Raw genomic sequence first — 18,420 nt, 5'->3', positions numbered from 1 at the left:
CCGGAATATCTACGGAATGGTTCCGGATATTACATGTCCACTTGAGTGTAATAAACTGGTACCAATTTATGATCGATTAAGGGCGACTTCAAAAAAACAATCGGATGAAAATTGACGAAATGCCACCATTTTCAAAATGAGTTGTCGGGGGTCGGGTATGTGAAGGTTAATGAGATACAGTATATCGAGCATTCATCTATAATAACAGGAGCACTGACTTGACCTTAAAAAATTTGAAAAAATATAAATTTTGCATCTTGTTACAGCATTAAATAGCTGCTGTTGGAAAAAGTTCTGAATTTTTGATGAAGAACACAAACAAGTTCGACCACTACAAAATAGTGTTAATATAAGTAATTCAATTGCTTTTAAAAATTCTTTGTGTGTTCTTGTGTATATCAGACATCTGTAATGGAGATTGCTTCCTGCTACTCCCCGCGGGGATATTCCGTTAAAATGCTCGTGTATGTGTATGCAGAATCGTTTAAGAAAAAATGCAACTTCCAAGAGCTGCCAAAACAATAGCGCCATGATGATATGTGTATAGTCAAATTGTATGAAAAACATCCATTTTGTTCGGATTTTGTTCGAAGAAATCGAGAAACAATGAAAATGTAATTGAAATGAAATTGAGCGCTTAAACATGTTCCAATGCATTCATTTAGGCTAAAACTAGCAGACTACTTTGATTTGGCATTTTTTGCCAAGTATTTTCAAATCTGGACCACTGTGCTTCCATGCATCGCTTATGAAATTAATCTAGAAATTCCTCCAAAAATGCTTTCATAGGTTTCCTTAAAAAACAATTTTCTGAAATATGTACGAGAATTATTTCAGCAAACCGTTCACGGATTCGTTCAGAAATGCATTCAAAGATTCTTTAAGAAAATCGAAGGATCCTCCAGAAATTTCTCCAAATATTTGTTTAGAAAACCTTTCAAAAACTTCCTCCGAAATTGCTACCAAAATTCATTTAGAAGAATTTCAATTCCGAATCTTCTATGGAATTCTTCCAAAATTAATTCATGGATTCATGAACACCCAACAAAAAAAAACATACATTACAGAAACTGCTCCGACTTTTTTTCCTAAACCTTGAAGGAATTTTCTATAACATTCTTTAACACTGTTCTTGTACCGGCTTTTCAAACATTCAAACATTTCAAACATTCTAAGCAGAATACTCTCTTTGGATAAGTGTAATCTGTATTGTACATTTTAAATCCGCCCTGTATTCTCAGTGGATAACTGACACTGAGGAAGATTATAATTTTTTTTTCGATATACGCGTATCTGTCAAAGGATAAGCAGTTTTAAGCTTATACAAACAGAGGTTTTGTAACGTTAAGTACCGATAGGCATAAAAAGTGAAACTATTGACTTCGTTTTGCCATATCTCAGGAAATAATGGACCAAAATGCAATCTTTTTGTACCATTGTAATCCTACACTATTCCTAGAAACGTGCACTGAAAGCCGATTGGAATGTCTTGCAACTTGCGGTAAGAACGAGGCGAATACATACACTAGCTCCACAGTTTTCAGTTCTTCCTGTTCCATTTTGTTCTCAGATTGGTTATGTGTATCATGTTGCTCAGACATCTAATCTAACCTTACTAACGAATACTCCTTCCCGAGACAACTGTGAGAATGCTATGGATTCCACGGTTTCTAGCAGGAATGGTTGTCGAACTATCATTTCTTCCCTTTCCAGTGACCGTAAGACGTGTCCGGGGCCATTATTGGTGTTTCAAATGTTGAGCTCTCGAATTGTGCGTATTGAGAATAGACAACTACCCCAAGCACTACTATTCTCTGTGCAACTTTGATTGTTCTGGCCAATCACGGAACCCCAATAGCACATTTTAAACCGTATTGCTATAAACCTAGAAACTGAAATGCAGAACTAAGCTTTGTCCCAAATGTCTAATGTTAGAATGAAGCAGTTAATATACGATAATCTCCCATCAAACGCTTTTATGTCACACACATCATTCCAACGTGGTTGTGGTAGGTGGGTACGTTAATTCGACCAAACATCATAAACAATTTGGACGCGTCATGATTTCCTTTCCAGGTGATAACTGCCAATGAATATTCGTGTATACTAATGCAAACAGCTCACCCAAAATAAGCCAATCCGCGTGGCTGTCTGTCTCACTGCAAAGAGGGGCAGCACCGACGACGTGATAGACGAGCAAGAGCGCCGTTCTGCATTCGGTTAGGTACTTTGGATGATGGCTCCGTTCGAGCGTAAGCCGAGCAGGGATTTTCAATCGATCAAATATTCATTTAGTCAGCAGCACACAGGTGTGCTCGTGCCAGCCGCTCCTGGAAGCAAGTTTTCTTCATGTCGACGAATTTTCATCTTGTTTTCGGTTTGGTCTGAGCCAGGGTTATGCCCATTACAAGAAAAGTGAAATAATCTAACTAGGGTCGGGTTGGCTTGGAGCCATTATTGTGTAGCCGCTGGCAGATTTTGGGTGTGCTATAGGTAGGTTGGGTTTTGCAAATGGAAACGTGAGGATTTTATTTTAAACGAGCTTTCGGAAACATACCCAGAACACGGAACTAGGAAGAGAAAATGTTTAGTTTATTATATAACTAACTAGCTAGACAAATGGAATGTTCAGCTGGGTGCTTCCAATTTCATCCTACTCAACACGAAGGATTGATGCGCTGTTTGTTTTGTTTGTTATTTTTGTATTTTGCGTTAGAAATAAGCAGATATGATAACAAGGAAAAATCTTCGAAGGAAGTCCTAATCCTCATCCGTAGTCACAATTTGGTACGAAATTTCACTACTGCGTGATGCATGTGTGCATTTTATGTAGAGGTTTTCCATTATTCTGGTGTTCTAGAAAGTTCGGATCTTCAGCGAAGTTGTGGAGAAGTCCTTGGCTCTCAAGTTGTGGAAAATGTTGTATGTAAATAAACTGCTACGTGGCGAATTAAATATAGGATTTTGCGCGTATCTTAAAGGTTGACCATATTTATTATTTATGGCAATGAAGTACTTTAGGGTTCCTGGTAGTTCTTCTAGAGATTTCACTAGAAGTTTTTTTTTCAGAAATGTCTCAAAGAGTTTTCGCAACGATTCCTAGTAAATCTCCCACTGATTATCTTTCAGACAAATATCCAAAAAATAAATCTTCAAGAGTCCTTAAAAAGATTTCTGTTGGAGTTTCTCCAGAAATTATGGTTTGAGATTTCTTCAGCAATATCTCCATGGATTTCTTCAGATTCATTTCGTACAAGGATTCTTTCATAACTCCGTCCAATATGAAAATTTTCCAAGGATTCCTGCAGATATTTCTCAAAATTCTTCCACGTATTCTTCCGGGTAGTCCTCTAAGAAAACCTTCAATATTTCCTTCTCAACTTTTTTTCAGGGATTCTTTCTGAAATTCTTCGAAAAAAATCTCCAATGATTTCTTCAGGAATGCCTCAAGATTTTGAACAAAAATTATTCCGTTCCTCTTAAGAATTCAATATATATTTTTCCCTTAAGAAATCCTTCAGAGATTCCATCAAGGATTTCTTTAAGGAATTTTTAACCTATTTCTCCAACGAATCCAACAGGAATTCCTTCAAGGATTCTCCCAAGAATTCGCACAAGGAATCTTTCTCGTTAATTTGCAACTATATAGTTTTTTTTTTCAAAAATCTCTCGTAATAATTTATTTAAGGATCTCTTAAGAATACCTTCATGGATCCAAGTATTGAATCAAATATTTACCCAAGAATTCAATCAGAAACTGTTCACAGAGTTTCTTCGTAAATTCCAGGAAGAAACAGAAATTCCTCCTTGACTTCCTTGGGCATCTTCGTGCCTGGCGATATACATATACAAAATGGCCATTGGAAGAGAAAGCTCTTGATCAATAACTGTGGAAGTGCAGATAAACTACTTCATTAGGTGATAATAAGAGTTCATCAAAATGTGACGACCCATACAAAAATTTTGAAAGTTTCATGCAAAACGCGTGACATTAGGGAGGAGAAGAGCTGAAAACGGGAAATTGTGTGTTTTGTAAAATGCAAAATAATGCAATTCGGCCCTGGATTCTGTCACATTCGCCCGAATACCATTCGCCCGAATCACAAACGCCCGAATGACAAACGCCCGAATTCCAATCGCCCGAATTGACCATTCGCCCGAAAAGACCATTCGCCCGAAAAGACCATTCACCCGAAAGCCATCCGCCGATTCCATGCAATTTCTTTGAACAAGTTTTTTTTCCTAGTTTGCCATGATGGAAGTTTAAGGACAGACGCACGGTATACTTAGTATCCGACCAATCGCAAGAACAGCTGGACTAGCGCCAATAATAACGATATAAGCTTAGTTTGAAAGAACGGCCTATGTTTTGAAGAAGGCCCAATTTCTTGTGAAAATATTACATAATTGGTCATTAATTGTTATAGCATTGTTGATCGGGAGGATAACTTCAGCACAAAGTAGCCAACACTTTTAACTTAATAGTATTCACGATTGATCTGCTCGGAATAACTACGTATCGTTAAAATGAACAATAGTTCATATAAATTAAAACGTGTGAGCTAACGGGAGCAGAAAAAAACATCAAAATCGAGAGAATGCAGCATTCTTATTTGAATAAGCTGTTCTTTTGAAACCATGTTTTGAATCCAAAAATTGTTTTAGCGTCAAGGTTCCCCATAAAATAACAAATTAAAAGAACAGTCCATGACTGAAAGAAGAGAAAATTTGTGGTAAAAAAAATACATCAAATTGTATTTAATTTCCTTGAAGGTAGAACTAGAAAGAAAAGCCTATTAACAAAAGAAGGGACAATTTCAATGAATGTTTTCACAGCTATACTGCCCCCACTCGCATAACAGTCCCATCTTTGCTGGGTTTCCTATGCATATGGGACTGTTTTGCGAGTGGGGGCAGTATATTGCTGAAAATGTTTTTAACAGTATAAGTCTTATATCAGACTGTGTTCAAAGAAAGCAATATGCGTGTACGACGCCTAAATTTATTTCAGAAAAGTATTTCCAAGATTATTATGGTTTTCGGGCGAATGGTCTTTCGGGTGAATGGTCTTTTCGGGTGAATGGTCTTTCGGGCGAATGGTCTTTTCGGGCGAATGGTCTATTCGGGCGAATGACTTTCGGGCGTTTGTTACATTCGTGCGTTTGTCATTCGGGCATTTGGAATTCGGGCGAATGGTTTTCGGGCGAATGTGACAGAACCAAGAATAAAACTATAAATTTGATATACAGGTCGGACTCGATTATCCAGAGTCGGGTTCCCATGCTTCTCAATCATATATCTGGGGAACGGAACGCTCTACAAAGTTGAAATTTTGACATTTAGTCAAGCCAACTTTGATTAGTGATCAGTCAAAATTTCAGCTTCTCACAGCATTCCGTTTGCGAGATATTATTTTTTTTATCTGTATTAACGAGATATTATTTTGCGAAGCACCAAAACCCGACTCCGGATAATCGAATCCGACCTGTAATTTGAAAACGATGGAAGTAAAAATCAACGATTTTGTTGAATCGCTCGCTAATCCATGAATATTATTAGTTATAATTTGTACAATTTATGGAAGCAAGAAGCATCTTTCATCTGACAAAGACTTTGTTAGTTTTCAAAACGGTTCGGTGAAATTTATTTATTTATTTTATTTATTCTTTTTTCGCTTCATTTGACTTCGTGTGTTAATCAGGGATGGCAACACTCACTTGCAAAGAGTTACACTCACTTGCTATTTTCTCAGCTCAGAAGCATGTAAGGGCCTGTCCATAAACTACGTAGACTCTTAGGGGGTACGGGGGGTCTGGCCAAAGTCTACGCTCCATACAAATTTCGAAAATTTTGTATGAACAAAAGTCGAGGGGGGAGCGGAGTCTGAGATTACCAAAAATGAGTCTACGTAGTTTATGGACAGCGCCTAGTCACGAAACAATGTATGGACGACATTTGCCTTGTGGTTTGGTCTAAAACTTTGCCGAATAGAGTAGGGGTCGCACACGCATCTCAAAGTCGTGACAGGGCTGTGTTTACATTCACCTGGTGGAGAGTTGCCTTCGCAGCTCCCTCACGACTTTGGTATGTGTGTGCCCCTACCCTATTCGGAAAAGTTTTAGACCAAACCACAAAGCAAAAGCCGTCCATACATCATTTCTTTATTGCACGCTTCTGAGCTGAGAAAACTGCAAGTGAGTGTAACTCTTTGCAAGTGAGTGTTCCCATCCTTGGTTTTAATGAAGGTATACATTTGTTTCGTACGATTAACCTCCTACTAGAAAAAATCTATTATCTCTTATAGTTTGTTGGCATACCCCATTAGGCCAGCGCGCATGTCTGTCACCATTAGATCTCTACAGTATTAGCAGCCTGACAGTGCGAGTGACAGAGGAGTGACAGGTATTCACCTGCAAAAGAAATTAGAAAGCATGCAAAGTATAGTAATTCCAAATACATTTGCTTAAATCTAAATGAAATAGTACATGAAATGAACTTAAACCTAGTGAATTAAAATATTAAAGTTATTCTTAATATATACAAGCTGACTAGGTGAGGATTTTTGACTTAAAATTATGAATATTAGCTATCGTAAATTTGTGAATAATCCAGGTCAGATTTACATTGAACCGGACTAAGATCAATGAATCGGTCCATATTGTAATAGCATCTGTTTTAGAACAATAGCTACTGAAATCGGTAAGAGATGGCATTCGATATATTACGAGCAGAATATCAAAATAACCTTGTGACCAACTTTAGGACTTCCGACTAAATCGACAATTAGGTGGAGACTTGACTGACATTTAACAGAAAAAGGGACTAAACGTAAGTAAACTGATTTGTTAGAACCTATTTGATGCTAAGGGCATATATAGGGGAGACTGAGGAGACTTGATCCCTGGGGAGACTTGTTCCCCCCATATTTTCTCGGAATCAAAAACAGTTTTCTTCCAGCATATTTTTTCCAAAACGACATCTGGACAGGCGACAATATTTTGGCTACAATTGATTTTAATTGTGTATTGCATTATTTTTTAATGGCTGATGGTTTGTTTTCAGTCTTTCAGAAATCTTTTAGGCGATTCCGAAAAATCTCAATAACTTTGTAAAAATTGAACCAAATCGTGTCAAAATTTCACCGCACATAGTATAAATAAAGTACTATCAAACGTATTTATTCAAATAAGGCTGTTATATAAATATTTCAATTAATGTAGCTTAGTGTATACAACAGTGACATGGGGAGACTTGATCCCTCGAGAATTACACACACATTATACATGTGAAAAATAAAATTCAATTTCGAAGCCTCTATTTACTCGGAATTCTGGTATATTCAATGATAAAACGTGTCAGATAATTATTATTTTAGTACAAACCATGAAAAGGGGGATCAAGTCTCCCCATTTTCAAGATACGGCATATCCTTAACAATTTAAGGAAATCTTATAATTCCAAATACACCGTATGCATCAAAAATGCAAGAAAACTTGAAAAGAAAATGAATAGGAAGCTTTTGGAGTTATTTTCCCTTTAAATTAATCATGTGCTCAAAAGGGGATCAATTTTGACCCATTTTTGAAAAATACATCATAAGACATGCCTCCATAAAAACACAGTTTTGAAAACTTTAACAATAATTTAAAGTCCTTCTGTTTTGTATAAACTTGCAATAGATGTTTACCTGCTATTCTGTAGGAAAAATGGATCTAGTTTTGTATGTTTTCTTTAAGTTACAGGCAAATTAAGAAAAAGGGATCAAGTCTCCCCAGTCTCCCCTAGTGATCACATAAAAACAGGGGTTCTCCCTACAATCTCCATGTAGCATGTGCGCGATATGTAAATATTCATTAAATCAAACACAATTATAATATAAAATGAATCTAAATGTCCTCCCATAGGAAAATTATATCCTTCCCAAACACAACGGATCACGTGTTTTCATTTCCGTTCCGGAGGATTATAATTTTGGAAATTCCCGTTGGAACAAATCCAACATGGTTCTTTTATGGGCGTTGGAGGGTTTATGACTATTATTGCCAAATAAAATACTTATGGGTAAATTTTGCTAAATGCCAATGGCATTTTCGTCACCAACTGCTCAAATTACTTCATCTAATAGTGCCACTTTGTTCGTCTCCGCAGGTGGTCCACCTCCTGTGAGTGTAGCAACCAGAATGAGGTTTGATTGCTTAGTGTACTATATGTACCTACATAGATGTATGGACCACCACCACACAACCGCTTGACGGTTGATGACTGGTTGAACATTAAACTGTGTCGCGTGTGCCACACCGACCGACGACCGACCTACTGCTTGCAGCTGTGGTATCATCCGGAGTATGGGAACATTATTTAAAATGGCACAACACATAATAGCATTCAAGAAAATTCTTTTCAGATTTCAATGTACATTGACAACTTTCGGTTTTTCTTGCATGTACGCGATTTTGCTACACTTTTGTTATCAAATATGCTTATGTTTTATCAAGGTACACTAATAGTTATTTATGCAACAAGTTGCAAAATGATGATTTTTTCAGCACGAGTTGTACATTTATCCAACGAGGCTTGCCGAGTTGGATAAATACGACGAGTGCTGAAAAAATCGAGTTTTGCAACGCGTTGCATACAACATTTTTTGCAATTACGAAAAATACTCGCTCCGGATAATCTATATAGCTACACATACATGAAATCAAGAGGTACCACGTGGGAGCATCCATGCGCACCGGCGCAGTTTTTTGTTCGATCAGGTAGGCTATGGTGTTGAAGGTGCCACACATTTTCAAGCTCCGTCGTCGTCAATCAGCAACATAAGAAGGAGCAAAAGTAGCTTCAGCTGCTGCTTCTGCACCTGATCGACGGTCCGAATCGAATCGTTAATAGTCCTGATTTGGATTCGAGCTGCTAATTGAATGTAGGAGCAACAGGTTTATCTACGGATATCGCGGTAGTGGGCAAAATGTATGTGATGGCAAAAGTGCCGAAAAGTGCTACTTTTCAGCACTCTTAAGAGTGCCGAAAAGTAGTACTTTTCGGCACCTTTGCTTTAGTGGAGAAAAGTAGGCCGTTTTATCGTTGCAACCGCGAGTGAAAAGTAGGGTAATAAGCAACGTAATTGCAAAAATTCTTTTTTTACACGATCTTTTTTTACGCGGTTTTATTTTACACGATTTTTTTACACGATTTTCTCGAAATTACGCGATGTGCTTTTGGAAAGATTCTTCTCTCCTGGTCGCTATTTACTTCCGACGGGGCTCAAATTTCTACCAGAGATCTCTCTTATCATCCTTGATACCCTGTCAAAATTTTAGGATGATCCGATAAAAAAAGTTTTGAAAACTTTTTTTTACGCGGAACAAAAAATCGCGTAAAAACAGAATTTAGTGTAATTGAGAAATACAAGGAGGCGCTTGGTTGTTGATGCCTAAGCTAACCAAGTTAAAAGGCTTCTTCCCGAGGGCCATGGCAGATGGCATTTAGCAATATGGACATCCGTGTTTCCGTATTGAAACCGCTGAAAACGTTGACCATGCATTAGTTTCAAAAAGTGATTGCACTGCCAAAGTTAGTTGCTGTTAACCTTTTAAGTTTTCTTGAAACAATTCCCTATATCATTGAAAACGAAGAAAGTTTAAAAAATGCTAGTTTACCCCACCTTACCCTAGGTACTGAACGTACTCTACTCATGTTCCTAAATACTTGCATACGTATTCAAAATCGATTCCGCTAGGGTGCTATTTAGTATGCAATCAACGGCATCTCCCTGATGGGGAGGAGATGGAGGGCAGCACTGTATTCATTGATCTGAGATCAAAGAAAACGTAATGCAGATGAAATGTGATGTTTTAGTTATGTCAATAAGCTGGAAAATTGATAATAAACGGCAGCGTTTAAAACGAGTCACGTTTTCTTTCATACATTTTAAATGAGGTATTAGTAGCAATGCGATACGAATGTACAGTTGTGTAAAGAGTCGTTAATAAACAAACAAACAAAACTTTAGTAGCAAGTACGATATTATTATATTTCTGGTTAATTTTCTAAATAAGATTTTGAGGTGTTGTAATTATGACAACAGTCGATGTCCGAACAGCATTAGGGTCCGTGCACTGAAGTGGCGGCATGGCTTTATCCCAATTTCGAAAAAAGGCGGAGGGGCGGCTAGTGTATGGAGTGTCGGTAATGGGGAGCGTTTAATAACCAAACTACCCTCCCCTCTTGTGCACGGGCTTGGTGAGAAGTAGGCTCGGCCTTAGTTCGGAAATCACGGTATAAATTCTACGTGAAAAGAGGGGCAAGAATTATCAAAATGTTTGTGTTTTATGTACTTAACATAAATTCGCATATTATATTGTAGTTGAATAATTTGGAGCGGAGGCCGTATGCGTGCTTCCATTCAGTCACATACAAAGTATACTAATATCGCCTCCACTTTTTCATGCTATCCAACATCATATACGATCATGTGTTAACTGGTTTTGTTTTTTTATCAACCATCTATTAATTGGAACATTCGAACCTCAAAAAAGAGAATCGATAATTTCGTGTCGAGCATAAATTGCACAAAGTACCACCAACAGGCCAATATCGCCGTTCCGTTCGGTTGACTGGGAAAATCGTACCGAGAAGCCGCAGTTTACCGGGCGGTTGTGCTCGCTCGTCTCGCATGCAATCAGAACACAACCACCCGGAAATCCTCTTATCATTCTACAATGGGGTTGGCCATAATCTTTTATTTCTGCTCTCCTCTCGATTTATCCCGTTTAATGGCAAACCATCAATGAAACCAGTCGTTTGGAAAATGTTCGGTGAGGATAATACCGCACACGGCATGGGTGGCCGTTTCCAACCTGGTTGGTATTTGTGTAGGTATGTGGGAAATGTCCTACTGCTCTTCTTCTAGCTTGCCTTTGAGCTAAAATTTTCAGGACAGGGAGACCTGCAGTCGTCTTTTAGGGAACGTTGGTTCGTACATTATGCCATCTCATTCTTTTACTTTATTGTTGAGTAAAGGCACCGTCATTTCACTGTAGACTCCCGGTGGCTGTAGATTAAAGATTGTTATATACTAGCAAACTTGAACTTATTTTCGCTTGTCTGCTGTGAACGATTGTAGATTGTATAATTTTTCGCATTTATTACGTCAAAAGAAAACGCAGTCAAAGTTCAATGTTCCATCTGCATTTTTCTGCATGGCTAAACTCGTCTCATTCGTTGCGGTGCCCTCGTTGTGGCATACGTGCTGGTATGCATGAGATTTGCTCTACATATTTTGCATGTACTTTAAACGTACGGGAGAATCCTACCCAAGTAACCACACACGCCGTAATGCATCCATAAATACGTGTATATAAAGCAAGCATTACTGTGTATTTACAATAAAAGTGGGAAAATGTCCCAATATGATGGCATTGCACAGTAGTCCACAAACTAGATTTACGATGAAAGATGCATTCAGCACCTTCAAATGAGTTTTTAGACATATATGGTCTTCTACAAAGTTGTCCCTAAAAATAAGGCCCTCTTTCCAATGTGCATGAAAATTAGGGTGGGCCATATTTTCAAAGAAATTGGAAACCAAACTTTTTATTTGCAAGAATAACTATATACATTCTTCGGGAAAGTTGTAGATCTATCAATTTTGAGCAAGTTTGCTGAAGACAGGGAAATTGAAACACTGTAATACTTACATATTAATAAATTATAGACTCCAAGTTTAAACAAGTATGAGTATGAGTGACACCTATTTCTAGGGACACTTAAAAATCGCCATTTCGCGTCATGAAGTCATGAAATCCGCAAAATCCAGCTTTGGCCACGAATATCCTGAGTTTCACAGAAGTTCACGTATTTGAACGCAGCGAAGGCGGTAATGCTGCGGCAAGGGACCCGACAGAACGTGGAACGATATAATCAGAAGCGGAAACAGCAGACCCGTCTCTTCCGGGAGAAAAAGCGCCGCACAGTGGGAAAAATCGACCGAAAAAACGGATCTTTTAACGCCGCTGGTCTCGGTACGTGAAGCTGACCATTTCTGACGTAAAAAATTACGAAAAATCGATTGGTGCTAAATTCATTCACCGCACGGCACGGGAAGTGGTCCATTTTGCCCTATTTTCCCCTTTTTTTCATACAAAAAGAGAATCAAAATGTACTTCTAAACAGCTGACGCGACTGTAGATCATTGAAAATAGCTGCAGGTGTAATTAGAGGTTAATAGAAATCATAAACATACATGAATGATCCTTTTAAATGCTTATTTTGCCCCATATGCCCCAACACCTGCTGGAAATTCTGAATTTTACATGATTATGGATGGATTTTTAATGTTACTGATTTGAATTTCATTTTTGTTGCATTAACAAAAAGCGCTAGATCTGTTATTACCAGAATCATCTTCGGGAGTTGTCCAATTTGCCCCATTGTGCCCTATTATCATAGAAAAATGAGATTTAAAATGTATTTATAAGAAACAGATACTGTAATGGAACGTTGAAATTAGTTTTAGTTGCAATTGGAAGCTAACAGCTATCATGCGCATAAATGAAATATATTTTCCCTATTTTGCCTTACATGCCCCTAAAATTGCTGGATGATAACATTTTTCTATTATTTTGTAATGTCACTGGTTGCAATACATGAAGTCCCAGATCATTTTTTATATGTACAAATACGGTTTATCGATAAGCTTCAGAATCATCCACGGGAGGGTACAAATAGCTGTCCATTTTACCCCAATTTGCCCTGATTTGTTGTCGCCTCATGAATGAATCGATTTCCCCCATTTGCTTATGTCCGAATTGATGGACTTTTGTTACTGTAATAACCAACAAAAGTTGGTTAATAATCGGAATCGAAAGGACAGTTAAAACATATGACTCTGGTGGGGAATGAAGGGTGTAATAAACATTAACCTTTATCTTAATTTGTGGCAAATATGCACGCAACTGATTAAATGGGGCATCTTAAATATAAATAATTTGATGCTTTGAGACGCCCTATTTAGTTAGTTTAGCGCATATTTGACATATTTTCTAAAAAGCTTATTATGCCCTTAATTCCCCATCAAAAGCTGAACTTATAGAAAAAGTCATATACAAATATGTCTTTTTGATAACATTGGTTTCAGTACCAATGCTAATAAGGGAAATTTATTTATTCATTACTTGACAAAAAATCAGGGCAAATTGATTTGTTCATTACATGACAAAAATCAGGGCGAATTGGGGTGAAATGGACAGCTATTTATATCATTCCGAGAATGATTGTAGTATTAATCGATAAACCGCAGTTGTATACATCAAAAATGATCCAGGGCTTCATGTTTTGCATCCAGCAACATTACAAAACCATACAAAATATGTTATTATCCAGCAGTTTTAGGGGAATGTAGGGTAAAATAGGGAAAAGATATTTCTTATATGCGCATGATAACTGTTAGTTTCCAATTGCACCTAAAACTAATTTCAACGTTCCATAGCAATATATGTCTTTCATAAATACATTTTAAATCTCATTTTTCATGAAAATAGGGCAAAATGGGGCAAATTGGACAACCCCCGAAGATGATTCTGGTGATAAAAGCTCTAGCGCTTGTTGTTTATGCCAAACAAATCAACTTCAAGTCAGTAACATTAAAAATCCATTCATAATTAGGAAAATTGTGAATATCCGATAGTTGTGGGGGCATATGGGGCAAAATAAGCATTTAAAAGGATCATTCATGTATGTTTATGGTTTCTATTAACCTCTAATTACACCTGCAGCTATTTTCAATGATCTACAGTCGCGTCAGCTGTTTAGAAGTACATTTTGATTCTCTTTTTGTATGAAAAAAGGGGAAAATAGGGCAAAATGAACCACTTCCCGTGCCGTGCGGTGAATGAATTTAGCACCAATCGATTTCTTGTATTTTTTTACGTCAGAAATGGTTAACTTCACGTACCGAAACCAGCGGCGTTAAAAGATCCGTTTTTTGTGTCGATTTTTCCCACTGTGCGCCGCCTGGAAGAAGCGGAGTATGAAGAAATGGAACTGCTGTGCCGTTAACAAGAAACACGGAAGTTATATAAGAAGCTCAACGCATCCCGCAACGGCTTCGTGCACGGTCGATACTGTCGTATGCTGCCTTGAAGTCGATGAACAGGTGATGCGTTGGGACCTGGTATTTGTGGCACTTCTGGAGGATTTGCCTTACGGTGAAGATCTGGTCCGTTGTCGACCGGCCGTCGATGAAACCGGCTTGATAACTTCCCACGAACTCATTCGTTTTAGGTGACAGACGACGGAAGATGATCTGGGATAGCACTTTGTAGGCAGCATTCAAAATAGTGATCGCCCTGAAGTTCTCACATTCCAAATGGTCGCCTTTCTTGTGAATGGGGCATATTACCCCTTCCTTCCACTCCTCCGGTAGCTGTTCGGTTTCCCAGATCCTGACTATGAGCCGATGCAGACAGGCGGCCAACTGTTCTGGGCCCATCTTGATGAGTTTAGCTGCGATACCATCCTTACCAGCTGCTTTGTTGGTTTTGAGCTGGTGAATGGCATCCTTAACTTCCCTCAGCGTGGGAGTTGGTTCATTTCCGTCGTCCGCTGCACTGGCGTCGTTGTTCCCTCCGTTGCCGTGGGCTCCCGTGCCTACGTTCTCCACGCCGTTCAGGTGCTGATCGAAGTGCTGCTTTTACCTTTCGATCACCTCACGTCCGTCCGTCAGGAGGTCTCCGTCTTTATCCCTGCACATTTCGGCTCACGGCACGAAGCCGTTGCGGGATGCGTTGAGCTTCTGATAAAACTTTCGTGTTTTTTGGGAACGGCACAGCAGTTCCATTTCTTCACACTCCGCTTCTTCCAGGCGGCGCTTTTTCTCCCGAAAGAGGCGGGTCTGCTGTTTCCGTTTCTGTTTATAACGTTCCACATTCTGTCGAGTCCCTTGCCGCAGCATTACCGCCCTCGCTGCGTTCTTCTCCTCCAAAATCGTTCTGCACTCTTCGTCAAACCATTCGTTCCATCGATTCCGTTCCACGTACCCGATGGTGCTCTCGGCTGCGTCGTTGATGGCTGCTTTCACTGTACTCCAGCAGTCCTCTATAGGGGCCTCATCGAGCTCGCCCTCGTCTGGCAACGCGGCCTCGAGATTCTGGACGTATGTTGAGGCAACATCCGGTTGTTTCAGTCTCTAGGTTGTACCGTGGCGGTCGTCGGTATCGTACATTGTTGATGACGGAGAGTTTTGGGCGCTGTTTGACCATCACCAGATAGTGGTCGAAGTCGATGTTGGCACCACGATAGGTCCTGACGTCCCTATTGTCGGAGAAGTGCCGGCCGTTAATCAGAACGTGGTGTATTTTGAGATTCTGTCTGCTGTGGTAATCTCCAGGTGTAACGATAAGGGAGGCTGTGTTGGAAATAGGTGCTACGTATGGCCATATTTTTGGAGGCGGCGAAATCAATGAGTCGTAGGCCGTTTTCTTTCGTCTGCTGGTGGGCGCTGAACTTACCAATCGTCGGTCTGAATTCCTCCTCCTGGCCTACCTGAGCGTTCAAATCTCCTATGATGATCTTGACGTCGTGGTTTGGGCAGCGATCGTACTCGCGATCGAGCTGCGCGTAAAATGCGTCCTGTCATCATCAGTGCTTCCGGAGTGTGGGCTGTGCACGTTTATTATGCTGAAGTTGAAGAATCGGCCCTTGATCCTCAACCTGCACATTCTTTCGTCGATCGGCCACCAACCGATCACGCGCCTCTGCATATCACCCATCACGATGAAAGCAGTTCCCAGCTCGCGTGTGTTGCCGCAGCTCTGGTAGATGGTATGATTACCTCTCAGTGGTCACCAAATTGCGGCCCGCGGGCCGCATGCGGCCCTCGACCAGGTTTTGTGCGGCCCGCAAGCTGATTTTGAAATGTATTAGGAAGTGGCCCACTCATAGATTCCATAATGAAAATCTGAAATTTCAATATATTTTAAAACTTTCATGAGAGTGAATATTAACTACTGATCATGGAGAGTTTTTCAAAAGAAATAAGATTTTTGAAAGTTTTACATACAGTAAAATACTAATTTTTCGAATTTTGTTCCAAAAACATTCAAAACTGTGTGTTTCGCTTGAATAATGAGTTTAGGATAAATTTTACAGATTCTCTTCCATGGATTTTGGAGTTGTGGCAGAGCTTGTCAGTACACTGAAGCTTTTTTTTACGCGGTTTTTTTTACGCGGTTTTTTTTACGCGGTCCGTCCTAAAAAAAACCGCGTTATTTCAAGACCCGTCGTAAAAAAAAACCGCGTTATTTCAAAAACCGTCGTAAAAAAATCCGCGTTTTTTCAAAAATACGCGTAAAATAGTCAGCACCACATCTAACGTGACTTGACTTTTTTTACGACGTTTTTTGAAATAACGCGGTTTTTTTTACGACGGGTCTTGAAATATCGCGGTTTTTTTACGCGGTTTTTTTTTTACGCGGGACCATTACCGTCGTAAAAAAAAAAACTTCAGTGTAGTAATAAAGTTGTAGTTCAGTGTAGAAAATAAAGTTAAAATACCATTTTGTTTTTTATCAGCTAAAAAAATCCTTGTAATAGATATAACTTAAAATTTCATCACTTCTATCAGGAGACTATTCAAAACCATTTTACAATTTTTGCCTGGGCAAGATTGGGTAAGATTCTCTTCATTCGCCTAGCAATACTTTTGGAAATTCTTCTTAAAATATATATTCTATATAGGCTACAAATACTTACACACATTGTTCAGAAAATCATGTTTGCAGGTTTTTCTTCATTGGCTCTCTAAGAAATTACACAAGATAAACATAAAAAATCATCAAGGAATTCTACAATAGTATCTCCAGGCAGTTTATGTGAATTTCTTCCGAGAACCCTGAAAATCCTACAAATAATTCTGAAAATTCTCAAAATTCACGAAGTTTCAAAAAACCTCACAGTTCCAAAATTGTTTTAAATAAAGGATTCGATATACTTATCAGGAAATCCCTAAGCTGCATAAAAAAAACACAGAAATGTTGTTTAGATCTTGTTCCTTGTACAATATTTTCAAAAAATCGACAATTGGATTTTGTGTTGAATCTTGAAAATAGTTGAAAATAAACTCTTGAACGATTTGCGGCCCGCATTCTCTATTTAAAATTCATTTTTGGCCCGCAAAGACAGTTAGGCTGAGGATCACTGCAGTAAACGTTCGCACCATGGATCCTGTCCAACACACCTCCTGCAGCGCTACGATGCTGAACTCGTGGTCCTTCAGTAGATCGGCGAGTATGCGGGTGCTCCCAATGAAGTTGAGAGATCGGCAGTTCCACGTACCGAGTTTCCAATCGCAAGTCCTTTTTGTTCGCTGGGGTCGTTGCCGTTGGTCTCGGTTCTTATTATTCTGTTGCTGATTTTCCGTTACAATGGGTTTTTACGGCTGGCTCGTAGGGCCTGACACCAACCCCCTACTTTCCGAAGGACCATAGTGCACAGTTGAGCTTAGAGTCCTTCCCTGGCACTCGGACGTAGATCAGCAGCCCCTGACATGAGGATCAGACGCTGTTGTGAGCCGCTCCTCCTGTAGAACAGACACTCAGGTTTGGCGAAGCAAGCCCCCCCCCCTTTCCCTGTCAGCCTTCGACCAAAGTTCCCACCGGGGTTGGTTACCCGATCTTCCCTAAGGTTGCTCATAGTTTCCGGCCGGTACCGCGTGTTACAAGTGTAGACCTGAAATTCTGAACTCCAAGGTAGTTTGACTGACCTGGAATATCCCATAAGTGTTTCTAAATGACATTTGAGATTTCAAGAGCTTCACGGAGCCCAGTAGATTATGCTATGCTATTATTAATGGACAATGAACATACACATACAATTATTCTTGTAGATTTGAAGGACTTTACTACAGGACAGTTTGGATTATTGGAACACCTAAAACATCCCAAAATATAAAACACCTTTTGATATTCTTGACGAAAGTTGAATGAATACATATGAACGTAACCCATATCCAAATTCAGCTTTTAGAACAACTGGTATGTCAATTACTTCGTTTCTCCAAACTTAATGGTGTTCAGGATGTTCTAGGTTGTTAGTCAAGTCTCAAATACAAATATTCTCATTTTTCTTCAATAGAGGACTCAATTTGCAACAACTTTGCCGACGACAGTATTCAGTTTTATTGCATTGTGAATTTATACAGCCGTTTCTATGTTGGGGTCATATGTGACCCCTTCGGTTCCAAAGGGTTAATGCAAAAATCAAGTATAAGCTTGTTTTCTGCATTTTTCCTACAAAATATGAATTGAAACCCTTTCATTTGACACATAGGTAGTAATCATAGGATTATGAATTGCTCATACCCTATGTGTAATTCAGTTCATTATTTTTTGGTTGAAACATATTCACACTACTGATTCACAT

The 18,420-nt window shown here is 39.1% G+C and overlaps 1 protein-coding gene and 1 long non-coding RNA gene across 4 annotated transcripts in view; both read left to right on the top strand.

The window, feature by feature from the left end:
* The window catches only part of LOC134287952 (uncharacterized), a 746,963-nt gene that overhangs the window by 124,693 nt on the left and 603,850 nt on the right, over positions 1–18,420 (top strand). The window lies entirely within an intron of this gene.
* The window catches only part of LOC109401385 (cGMP-dependent 3',5'-cyclic phosphodiesterase), a 239,401-nt gene that overhangs the window by 85,702 nt on the left and 135,279 nt on the right, over positions 1–18,420 (top strand). The window lies entirely within an intron of this gene.

Source organism: Aedes albopictus, chromosome 2 (assembly GCF_035046485.1).
Source record: "Aedes albopictus strain Foshan chromosome 2, AalbF5, whole genome shotgun sequence".
In the NCBI taxonomy this organism is placed as follows: Eukaryota; Metazoa; Arthropoda; class Insecta; order Diptera; family Culicidae; genus Aedes; species Aedes albopictus.
This window is presented reverse-complemented; position numbering and strand designations above follow the sequence as displayed.